The sequence below is a fragment of the Anopheles bellator genome, chromosome 1, assembly GCF_943735745.2.
Source record: "Anopheles bellator chromosome 1, idAnoBellAS_SP24_06.2, whole genome shotgun sequence".
NCBI classification, from domain to species: Eukaryota; Metazoa; Arthropoda; class Insecta; order Diptera; family Culicidae; genus Anopheles; species Anopheles bellator.
In genome coordinates, this window is record NC_071285.1 from 45,608,446 (window position 1) to 45,621,705 (window position 13,260).

The window sequence follows — 13,260 nt, forward strand, 5'->3', positions numbered from 1 at the left end:
TGCATAATGAAAACGTATCGCGCCTCGCTGCGCTATTGGTCCTGTCGAATGGTCCCAGTTTTTTTTCTTCTTATTTTAGGTTCCCCCCAGGAGGTCTTACCGACGCCCAGCGCTACTTTATTGGGTGATCCCGGTAAAGCCTTTACCGATAACTTGCCATCTAAAGAATGGTCCCAATAAAGGCTTGATGCTCAGGATAATTGCTGGTATAAATCCGGCAATCAGAGCCAGGATTGTACTCCACCTCTGACACTGGTCATAGCTTCTCCGAATCAGCCTCGCAGCAGCAACTCCGAACTGAGAGTATATTGTTGAACCCCCCCCAAAAATGGGCGTTAAAAGACACGCGCTTTTGAATGTAAATTGCACATCGGCACCGGCTGTCAGTTGGTCGGAAAATTTGCCACCATCACGATTGACACGCGCGCCTGGCGCTGATGCACCTGTCTGTGGCATCGTGTGCGGAGTATGCAAATGTGACAATGTCTGATGCGCGATGTCGGCGATAGTGTGATGAGACCCGTCAACAGTCTGCACCCTTCGGCAGGCCATCACGCAGCGTCCCGTGTACTTACACGGACGATGACAGGCCCGGCCCGGGTCCCGAAGTTTGGCCCGATACATGTTCCGGCCGGATGCCTGGGCCTTAAATGGGCTTCAGGAAAAAAAGGACAACTTTACCACGCCCTGGGCCCGCCCCGCAGCGTTTGCGCAGCCTTTCAACTGTGTAAATATTATGTTCCCTTGTGTTTGCTGACAGTTTGCCAATTCCCCCTGCATTTTTGGGGTGACTGTTCCTTTTTCTTCTCCCCGCCGTCGTCGTCGTCATCCATATTTGTCGTCCTTCTTGGGGACAATAATTGCAATGTAACTTGTGATTGACCGGGGCGCCCTTTAAGGGTGAACCTTTTACTTATCGGCCGCAAAAAAAGAAACGCTCACACCGCCTGGGACTGTTTGGTATGTTGCATGTTGCACTGTTTGCCAATGGGTCGTATTTACCCTTGGAGCGACGTTTCAATGGTTTCTATCGTCCCATCGGGCCCGATGTTGCATCAATCAAACGGAGAAGTGCAGCCCGAGTCACGTCAGGTGCGTTCGATGGGTGCTCCCGGCACACTCGCCGTTGTCCGAATTCCCACGAGGCGACATATGGCCGGCCACCGGTAGCGAGCGATACAGTAAAGAAAACTGATGCCTCCTTCGATGGGCCGTTTGACAGCTAGCTGTAACTATAGCGTAGCGGGGCCCTTCACTCGGTAACACTACACTTCCGATCGTTCCACAGGCAACATAACCTGCAATACGACATGGGATTCCCACCGGGGCGGAGTAAAACGAAGACCTCAAAGCCATCGCCCAGTGATAGGCTGTGTGCCGGCCGATCGGTGCAATCGATGGAGGACTCGGCCGGAGAAGACCAGGACCAAAGCCATCATTTATGCAATCGTTCTGGCTACGGAGTCCTTGCACGCCCAGCAAGATTAATTGGCGTCGAGAGAGTGGTCTTTGGAGTAAAATAATGTTCCCGATTGGAAAGTGTTCCAACTCTTTGTACCAAAACCGATCCCTGATTCCTGCGCCTAATCTGTGTGGCGGCTCTCGATCCTGTCTGTCTGTCATTCATCGCCGTTGTTGCCCCCCCGACCGGAAGGGTGTTGTTTTACATTAGGTTTCGCCTTTTAATTACCTCGTTCACCGCTCGGAGGGGGAGAACCTTATCATGATGTCGGCATGTCGCTGGCGAAGGACGTGGGCAAAAAAGACGTGGGCTATTTTAAGAGAGATCCAGCAGTGACGTGCCCGGGGTGTCATCTCTGCACGTGCCTTTTTCCAATTAACTGCACTCCGGCTACGGACCGCGAGTAGTGCTGAGTTGGCGTTGAAAAACATGACTTCATGGTTTCCATCGCTACGCCGCACGCTCGGTTGCACTTTCTCTCACCGTTGCAGTCTAGGGCAGGGTTCAAACCGAGCAGCATCATGCAGAGGCAGCAAACCCCTGGGCACAGACGGTGCATCTTCTTTCGCGCGCTGCTGGGCCATCAATCTCTCCAGCGCTCGCTACAGCCTTCAGGTTATTCATGAGGCTCACCGTGTACGCAGGGGACGTGATGAATGATCCAGGTCCAAACTTTGGCCCATACCCGTTCAGCGTAAAACACCTCGCAAAGCGTTTTGTTTTGGGCGGATGTTTACTCTTTCGAAGCCCTGTACCTCAATTACCACGGTCCCGGCGAAATTACGCGCCATAATTTCCAACCGATTGGCGGGCCCCGGGACCGGGAACCAACAAATAAATAGTGTTGTTGTGGAACCATCGCCGGCGTTTTGATGTATGGCGAGTGGCTACCGCTGGTTGATAAATGGCGGGCGTCGGTTGGGTTCAAAACTCTATCGACACACTTTCGTAACGTCCGCGACCAAACACCCGTTTGCGCAAAAGTTTGTTGCCCGTCCATCTTTACAAACAGCAGGACCCCCGGCCAAAAGTGCCAAGGCGCTTGCACTTAAACTGTGGGTCGCTTAAGAGCCGCGGACAAACATCCAAACTCACCCCTGTGAGTGAGTCCTGACGGTAAAGTTTTCACACAAACGCCTCTCACTGGCGTTCGGTAGTGCCTCACTCGTGTCTTCGGAGGAGATCTCGCAGCGCGCGTATCCTGTCCAACACGCTTAACAGATTTGCACAATTACCGTCCATCAAAGGGATGCGGTGATTCCATCCTTGGAGCTCCGGTCGCCGCCGCCGCCACGCTGACGTTTACACTGTCATGAATGTCATCGCGTGAATTGTGTTCCAGCCGGTGGACCATCTGACCTGAATCGTGCTCGTCGTCGGAAGAGGAAGACCGCAGGAACTGGCAAACCGAATAATGGTGTGCTCGGTCACCGCAGAGGGCCGCAGTTTATTTTGGCCAGCACATGATGGTGCGCGCCCTCTCCGGAACTGTTGCGCCCGTCAGCCGGATTTGGAGCCGGGCCAAACAATGTTTGCAACGACCCTGCGTGATGGTCGTAATGGTATTTTACAATCACACATGTAACACACGGAGGATGTGTCCCTCCGGTTCGGGATTCCACAAGTGTGGGTTACCTTTTCGGCGGATACGATGAGGTTCGCGACCTGACGGTGAATCCAATATCTCTCGGACATTAATCACACTTCACCCGGGTTTCGTTCGTGTCAGTCATTTAAACACAATTGTCAATAGCATCACGTCCTGCCCGGCTACGTGCAGGATGTAATATTTTTACATTAAACTCCGGGACACGGAGCACAACGAAACCTGTCACTCTGCGAGCCGGCACTCGCTGATGAAGGACCATTTTTTTTCCGTAGGTCCTGCACTCCCTGGTCATCACCATCGGGTAGTCTCTGGTGGTGCACCGAATGCACCAGAACCGCTACTGTGTGGAGTCTGTGGAGTTTGTCATCCTGGGTGTCGTCCTTGTTCCGGTTGGGTCTCGGCTCGGCTCGATTTGAGTGAGGTTAGCGTGCTTTTTTTCTCCCCGGGTGCCATCCGACAGGAATAGTAATCACTTCCTGGGCCCGGACCCGGACGTGTATTCTTTCTTCGCTACTGTCCACCGGCGAATCCCTCCCCCCGGGGGGTCGTGGTGGACAATGTTTCGGCGAACTCCGCCGACAACAGCTGCAGACGTGGACTTGCAACATCCATCAGCCGTGGTGGTCCACAAACCCGTTCATGGCTTATCAAGATAAACGCCATCACCTAAATCTGGCATCAACCGGGGGTTCCCGGGCTCACCACCGACGCCAGTCCCCCGGGGGCGGGAGTCGGTTTATTTTGTGCTGCCGTCCAAATATAGACATTGCCCAGACATCCGCGCGCTCTTCCACCGTTCTCCTGCCTATCGATCGAGGTGGATGGTGAAGATTCCTCCGGAGAATCGGAGCCGCTCACCGGTACGTGACGGTATTTTCGATGTATGCCATTTTTCAGTATTTCTTCCCGGGCGAACGTGGCAAAAGAATTTCAAGGAATCGGAGGCGTTCTCCCGCCCGCCTGGGGGCGCCTGGTGGTCCGCAGATAACACAGACGTTACGCCGGGAGTTATGAAATTTAATAAACTTTTACGATTACGACGACCGACCAGCGGGGGGGGAGGGGGGCCGTGCGTCGGAGAGGGACCCAATGGCGCGTGCGTGAAGCACCGGAAAACCGGGAAAATGTATTTTCTTCTGTCGAGACAGGCAGCGGGGTGGCAGAGATTTGTTGGCTCTCGGGTTTCATTCACCGTGGGTTCTTCCCCGGTTCTTCGAGTGTGAGTTATTCATTTTCCCGATTGTTTATTTCGTTTCAGGTGTGTACTACCCTCGAGGAACTTGCGATTGCACTGGTGGTATTAAAACGCAAGTATGAAGGGAAAAACCAATAGTTTATGCTCGGCCCGCACCGATTGTGTTTTGCATAAAACATGCAGTTTCGTAGCACTTTCCGTTCGTGGTCGGTTCCGTAGCCTCCTCGCGGATGTCAAACTTCGACTTCGACGAGTTTTGTGGCCACCACAAACATTAAACTTTTTCAATATACGCGGGACTGGCAGAGGCAAAAACTCGGTCCCGAGGCCGGTCTTTTTCTTCTGCCGACTTCTTTCGCGATGTTCGCGGAAGTTTTGTTTCACTTTTGCTGTTTGGTGACGTCTCGATGTGACAAAACCAGTGGAGGCGAATGCTGACGGAGCAGCGCCTTCGGCTCGGTAACGCAATGGAGCAACATTATGCAGGGCCACTGTCAGTGACGCTGGCCCAGATTTTCCTGGAACCGGAAAAAAAGCCGGCAGATATGACAGCTTAGATAAACTTTTGTTTTTTTATCCGGAATCCGGAACGATGCCTGCTCAGCTCACGAAACGTGATGCCGACGGATTAGCGCGTGATGGGGAATTCTTTATTTTAAAATAATACTGAAATCGATACCATAAATAAGGTAACGTAATTTTGGTACACTCGAGCGAAGCTGTCCATTTCTCCGATAAGCCCAGCCGCGTTCGGGTTCCGTATCGGAATGCTGGTCAGCATGCAGCATAAAGGTCAGCGAAGATTTATCTTCCGTCCCGTGTGTCACTATTTGAATGGTTTATGGCGCACACACAGGCGGACGCAAGGATGCCGGCGAATGAGCGCCGGCGAATGCCGGCCCCGGAAATGGCCGCGGGTTGGAAAATATTTACCCTAGCTGCGATCGATTTTCCGGTCCCCGGCTACAATTAGAGACACAGTCTGCCCGGGGTCTGCCGGCACTGGCCTGGTGGCTATATTTATGTTGAGTGTTCCTCCGTTTCGCCACTCATCGACAACTTTTTTTTCGACCCCAAATCTTTGTCACGCCGAGGCCCGGGGCGAAAATATTTATTTATCATTTTTTATCAAAACATATTTCGATCCCCGCGCTCGCTTGGTGGATGTCGATAGCGTCGCCATCGGTCGCTGTGTGGTCGTGATCCACCGGTTCCCCAGCTTACCGGCTAAATCCTCCGGGCCGCCGGGCCGGGATCGCTGTGAGTGTATCGCATCAACAGCGGGAAATAAAATGTTTATTGTTTATTTATTTATATTATTTTTATGACACTCTTGCATCTTTCCGATTCGTCCTTTTTCGACGCAGACACGCATCTGTTGCGCGCACCATCCGGGTACCGTTTAGTCCGAACTTTGTTGGCCCTTAATCTTTCGCCGGCCCAGGCTCTGCCAACCATTCGCTGATCCGCTTCGTGTGCGCTGCAGGAGAGGGAACACAGTTGGTTGCTCACTTAATGCGCTGTTGTTTTAGGATAATGTCGCTTCACGATTGCTGACGGGACGACAACGCGGGACCGCAAAGCATAACGGACGAAAATCATTACCGATTTCGAAACAGTTTACGACCTGCAAACGTTGATTGCTCGAATGTTTTTGGAACTTTAAAATCAATATACGCGCGCAACAGTAATACTTTCCGGCCGGCGAATCCCTGTGGCTCGCTCTGGAATGGAAATGCAATGGCGTCCGTTTTGACTCTTATTCAATATCGCTCCCAACATTTGTTAATAAATTGCATTCGGGCTTTCGCGGCCGGGGCCGGGGATTGAAGCAGTAGCCGCAAACAACCGTTGCGGATACACAGCTCCCGACACTAACTAACCGCCTGAAACCATCGAATGGTGCACTAAATTTGTATCCGCACCCCTTAGTGATGCGTCCCGTTCGGGATTCGGGCCTGCGGCTTTTCCGCTTTTTTCCACCCCGGAAAAATGCTGGCGGTGGCTGGGGCTCGGTGTCGGTTCGGCCTGTCTGTTTTGGGTACGCACTTCCACCACCGAGGTGTGGAGTGTGAAATTTGATATTTTCACAATATCCCGAGCTCCGGATTTCCACTGCCGAGGACGGGGCTGCTTCGGTTCGTTGCGTCCCACGCACGGTTAAAACCTCGCCATTAGGAGTCGTTATTTTCTGCCTCGATCCGCGACGGTGTTTGGTACGCAGACTCGGTTTAAGTCCTATTTTTTTTTTTGAAGTCCCCAAAGAGTATAAACCCTCTGTTTTGGACAAGCCACTGATCCCCCATCGGGTTGCTCGACTTTTTTTCCATGGCCCGCAGCCCCCTGATGGTGGAAAATCGCCGGCCGGGTTCTGTGGTTTTCGGCGATAACGCGGCGGAGTTACGACTTTTTCCCACTCTTTCCGTCCGGTTCGGTTCGGTTCGGTTGGTTGGAACAACGGCAAGCGGAATAATTCCCAAGTTCGGGTTTTTTGGTGCCCCCTTTTTAGTCGATACGGGTTGACAGACGGGTTGGGCTTTTTTTTATCTAAAACTCAAAAATCCGCGCACCGCAAAACATGCCGCCGGCGACATCGGACAGCAGCCGGGACAGGGCACCGATAAACCGCACCACCATTATCGGTATGATTAGTGCGCTTGGCCTTGATTCGTCTGCTGATCCATCTGGGACCGGAGCCCCGAAACGGATCGCCTTGAGTGTCGCGTTTGAAGTTTGAAGTTTAAACAATCGACATCGCATCGGGTGTCCTTGCTGCTAGGAAGCTGAGACTGTTCGGAGGCAGCATAATTTGCAGTGAATTTGCAATAATTAAATCCTGTAGCCTGTCTACTTGGCCCACTCCACGTGCCGTGGCTCTTGACAGCTCAATCGAAGGCTCGCTCTCCGCATCGAAAGATTGATTGGTGCTTGACCTCAAATCGGTGCGGCAAGTGTCTAACCTGCGTTTGCATCATCAACTCTGCCGGTGCCGAAAGTGTCCTCCGTGGCTTCGAGTTGTTGAGGTCCCAGCGCCTAATAGTCAAACACACCCCGGGGGCCATCGGGCCATCTCGGTCTGGCCGATTCAATTTTGCCGTTGAGTGCACATTTAAATTGAGCCTTCCGCCGGACTTTCCGCAAATTTGCCCAACGCATGGCGGGCGACGCTTGCGCGAGCCTCAAACAAACAAAGTTTCGCCATGGGAAAACATACTCGGGAATGTTGTCCCTGCCGCTGAGAGGATGCCATCCTGTGGGGTGCCTTTCGCAGGAGGTGCATCGGTGGCGAGTCGTGCTTGACTCCTCCGGTCACATTATCCTCCGGTAAGTTAATAAAGGTTCCCGACCGAGCCGGCCGCTCTCTAAGGGTTGCTCCGGCCGCTCTGTTGAATGGACAAAGTGTAAATTTATTGAGCTCATTGAGTCCACACCGGGTTCACCCCAAGACTGGTGATGGTGGCGAAATACATCCATTATGCAGTCGGTATGCAAATTTCATCTTAATCTCTGAATAACAGTTTTTCGAGGCCAACAGCACACTCCTTTGCGTCTACGCCTGCCGGACTCTGCCGGAGGCTTAACAAATTCTAAAATGTAAATACGCAACAACGGCCAGTCACCCAGTCAGTGGCCAGGCGGCGGAAGAATTGAACTGGAAGGTCCCATCCGAGCATCGCTCTTGACGATGGACGCGGTAGCCGCGGCCGCCGGCTGGCTCCCGGTGATGTTTATGGTCATGTCCCGGATCGAGCAGCCCGCAGGGGGTCCCAGAATGTTATCTGCTAATTCAATCAATTTTAATTGAACATTGAATTGATCATGGACCTACGGCGCACGGGTAGCCGGGTGAATCTCATTGGCCGAACCCTGGATATGCTGAGGGGATTCCACAGGAACTCTACCTGAGGGCTAGAGCGCGACCCCTTTGTTACAGCGTTGGTCGTACGGGAAGTACTGGAAGCCACCAGGTCCAAAAGGTCCCAGTTTTGCTACAGTTCATAAGTTTGGATAGCAGGACACGTGTCTTTTGGCACGGCACTGGCGGCGGTGTTGGGTGAGCAACAATCGACCACAATCGACCACACTACCTCGGCAGATTTAATGACGTAAATCCAGTCGGAGGCAGGACCTTCAGTAGAGCGAACTCTGCTGAAGCGGCAGCATTATCCGCTGTCCGCCGTACTTTGCGGTTGGTCAGTCCGGTAATGGGCTTCTCTGGGTTCGCTTCACGCACTGTCTGGTAATAATATGCATTCGTGTGGTGGAAACAATAGACGCTTCCTCGCAGGAACTTTAATGATGGATTTTTCGTCCTGTAGTGCGTCTTTCGTACGGTCGTTCAGAATTATGCTTTCAAAATGGTTCACCGTCGTGTCACCACAAACAATAGAATTTGTTGAACCCGCTCGTTCATTAAATTCTCGAAACTTCCGGCATGTTCCTCAACGATTCGGGTCGATTCGATTAATGAGGCCCACTTTTCTCCTAATCCGGGGTCCGGTCCGACGTCACATTTTTCGACGAAAGCGACCGACCCGGAAGGGCCCCCGGTGAGAATGGGCCTCCGTAAGGCTCTCTGCCTTAAATCAAATTTGTCACAATGGTCTTCCGGAGGCTCCGGGCTTGAGGCTCGCAGCCATTTCCGGCCGATGTGGTTAGAATGTTTTATCCGAACCCCGTTTTGCTGTAGCGCCGAGGCTGGTGGTTCAGAAGTCTAGACCGGACACCATGTGTGCTGCGTGTGGTGTCCTGGGTGGTCCTCCAGTTTTTTTCCCCAACCCAACCGATGATTCAATTAATCAACTAACCGCCTGCACGGCGGCGCCTAAGCATGAGTGTCTCCGGCCTGCCGCAGAGTTTGTTCCTTACGGCCTCTGGTGCAGCCCAACCCCCGGCGTTGATAAAGTTTTAGCGAATGCGCAGCTGTTCCCGAACTGCACCGCTGACAGCTGTGGGCAGGCCCCGATACGAATGTGGTCAATTCATAATCGGGGCCAAAAATCTGGGTGGAATGGAACCGGGCGCGGATGAAGGCTGCTCGATCGGCACGGTCCCTGGACTACACAAAACGCGCTACAATGGTTCTCATGCTTGGCCAACATACACGAAAACCCAAACAAAAAAAAAAAAACCCCGGACCGGGCGGACGGTCAATCGCGTGCATGCCCGAACAGCTCCGACGAAGATTATCATAAGCTATGTTTTAACACGGTTTTCCATGCTCGCCGCCGGTGGGTCCTGGTTCTGATCCCTTCCATCCATTGGAATGGTTTCTTTTTTCCCCGCGCGCGCGCTGCCCCGGGTCGAGTCAGCAGATATTTCACTCCCGAAACTAACGATCCCCGGAGAAGTATGATTCAGCTGCCTGCCAACATATGCGTGGCGTGCAGCGCGCTAATGCTCGATCGAAGCCACGAACACGAAGCCACATCGGTAGAAGAAGCAGCGTAACAACAAACCATAAAACGCACGCTTCTTGCTCTTTGTGTGTCTGTCGCTGCTGGAGTGCCGAAGGGAGTTCTTTGTATTCTTTGTGTTTCTACCGTTCCCAGACGGAGTTTGTTTATCGCTGCCCCGATGCACTTTTTTCAACGACCCCGCTGCATCATCATCGATGCACCGGCAATTGCATCGAAACATCATCCGCAGTCCTCCGATGCGTTCGGTTCCTTGTGCCACAAAAAGTGAAGCGGCGCACCACTTTTCGGGTTCTCCCGGTGGCAGCTGACAACCCTGTTTAACAGACTGCGCGTATGCGTGCTCACGTCATCATCATCGACCGCAGGGCTCGACAGGCAGTGGCGGCGGCATTGCTCGATTGCAGCGATGCACTTCGATTGCAGCACCAATGTGCGTGTGCAGCGCGCATAATTGGAACTGCGGAACGCGAGCACTGAACTTTTGCTTCGTTTTTTTTCTCGAGGGGTGGGATGTTATGCTATCGGGGGTGATGCGGAACGTATCGTTTTCCTTTCGGGTGTTAATTTGTCAATTTGTAATTAAATAATCCCTCAGGATGAACCGTTTTCGCTGCGAACGTGAGCTATCCATTTTGGCATCGTCAGAGACGGTTGATAAGTTGTTAAGCTGGCAAACGAATAATGTTGGTGCGCGTACTTTAAATGAAGTCGGATGGAACTGGTGAACAATTTGACGATTATTCGCCAAGTTGCAGAAGTCTAATTAAAACCCTCATTTTGTTAGAGTATCCGAGGGAAGAAAATTATTACTATATTATTAGGCGTTTTGTTAAATTTTAAAAGCATTCAAACTATAGTGATCTCGATAAAACTAAATAGCCGTAGATCCTTCGAATGATTTCGCCCGAAAAAATTCCATTAGCAAATAAAAATGGCAAACTCACTTGAGCAAAGTAAGCTATGGATAATCTACATTTGTGACAGGAAGCCCTCCTGTCAAACTGTGGTCTTATTGGGCACAATCGAATGGTGGTCACCGATCCAAGGAACCTATTATCCAAATTCACTTTTTAAATTATATGTTATGCCAGGTGGCATTGAGTGTCATTTTATCTTAATTAACAACATCTTACAACTAGTTAGCTTTAAAAGCTTCAGATCATTAGCTCTCGAATTGTTGGGTGGATAAAATATATAGTCGATAGTCTTTGTGGGCCAGCAAGTTTTAGGATAAGATTCGTTGGTGTTCTCCACCATAAATTAAAGATCATTTTGAGAATTAAGGATCATTTTGGGAAGTTAGTTTTGGAGCATTGCGACCACAGAGAAGAGGCATAGGTTAAAAAGAGCGAGGAAAATGGTGTTGGATATGAGAAGTTTATTTGCATAGTTTAGTTTAGATTTTCTGTTACTTTACTTTGGAACGTTTGGCCATTTATGTTTAAAGAGTTTTTAAAAAGTGTACAGTGCAGCCCCCAACCTGCGCACCGTCAAGAGAACCGGATCCGGGCCATTGGATGCTCCGGGAGTTCGAGGAATCGCCGGAGTTCGCGCGAGACATCCGTATGGCACCGTGTTGGGAAGGAATTTCTCGAAACTCTAGTTCCCGACGGGCCGCCGCCGCAACCTATCCCCGCGGGACCCGGCATTATTATTTCGGTACGGCACGGTTAAGTTCAGTCGGTCGGTGCCTCAGGATATCGAATTTCACCCGTTCAGCTATACGAAGCCCGGAGTGTGAACGACTACGCGGCGCGAAAGATGCTTCCAAGAAACGAACACGTGTTGGGGTCGCGAGAGCAACCCGCCCTCGAGGGAACGCCGTTTACCGGTGCACCATTCTCGATGGGAACTTTGTGAAAGAATAATTCCGTAATCTGCACAAACCACGCCAAGTGCCGCGCGTCGTAAAGTAATTCAAAACTTGCGCCTCAACTTAGCCACGCTGTCTAGCCCGCGTGCCCTTGCGGATTGCGCGATGTTGTAACCGTGCGCCTTACGTGTGGGTTTCATGTTTCCTTTTATCGAGCAAGGTTTCGCCGGTCACTGCGCGCCCGGGTGTCAAGCCGTCCGCTAATCGGTGGCTCGCTGACGTCTGGCGTTGAAACAACGTTTGACCACGACCCGGACGCTGACGTTCCATTCCTGGCAGAATAGGGTGTGGCGGTGAGTTGCACGCCTTGCCGTCGTGCCAGGTTGTCTGTCTGTCGTGTGCAAAGTTGTAGAAACAATCAATGGCGGGGTCCTTCGCCAAATAGTGCCCCAAGGATCGGCCCCACTCGAGACGGAGGGTGCTTTCGATGGACTAATTTTCTTTAATTAAGTGCTCTCCATCCAAGCGGCTCACGGAACAGAACACGGAACGGCGAGGGAGCTATCCTCAGTAGTTGTAGTTTGGACCATGAATTGAACTCCGGAGGCAGAAGACGAGCCAAAGTTCAACCGCAACACAGAATCGCCGATCATGGGGCGGCAGTGATAGTCGAAACACTCGACATTCGATCGGCCACTGTGGCTGATTTCTAATGCTTCATCATTGCCTCTGCAGAGACTACCTCATCGTCATCGTGACTTCCTTCCACGGTGCAGCAACGACGACGACGACGACACCGGCAATCCCTCCCGACTGGAACATGCCAGTTAAGCGTTTGCGAAACAATTTGTAACGGATGAGTAATTATCGGTTCGCAGAGAAGCGGCCCCTTGGCCGATTCAGTAGCATCGGAAGGCGTTTGAAACTTTTCTGGCCGAGAGGATGGCCATCTACGGATCCGGACCGGGGGTTCGATTCGATTGACTTGCTCCGAACCCCCGAGGAGTGGCTCTGGAGTTTGGTTCTCGGCTCGGCTCTTGAAAGTTCTCTTCCGGATCGGGTCAACAATCACATGAGCGGTGGTTCCGAAAGTAGCAAACAACGTCTGTGATTCAGGGAGTCCGCAATCAGGCATGAAATTCGCTTGTTGTCTGGTTGATTCCGGTGCCCGAATTGAAGGTCCTCGGTCCTCGAATCGAACCGAAGCAGCTTTTGAATATGTTCAAATCAAATGTCAAATGTTCGCGTGGACTTCACTTAAAGAGCTTAAACTATAAGTTCAACGTTCAACGTTAACCTCTGCGAACTCATTAGCGTTAGCGGTCCGTTAGTTGCTGACCAAGCGACGCTAAGAAGAACCAAACGCAGGCCGCCATCTCTAGGAGCCAACATAAAACCGAAACACTGTTTGGCTGCATTGTTTCACGCACCATAGACAGTAACAACTTTTCCCGGCGCGTTCGGCGGTGCTGGTCATCCCGGGGAGTGGACACCTCCCCGCCAGAATCAATGATGTTGAAAAAACAATTATTTGCTTTTAAAATTGTCATAATTTCGACGACGCAGTCACGCGCAGACCGGGCGCAGAGTGTTTAATTTATTTATTTGATCATTTTATTTGTTTTTTCACTCTTCCGGGTATCGGGACCGCGGGACGGCCAGCTGACCAGGGCCGGCTAGCCGGACAGTAGCCCCGTGTCTTCCCCACCGTCCACCGGGCTTGATGAGATCTTCTGTATTTATATTTCTTCCATTCATTTG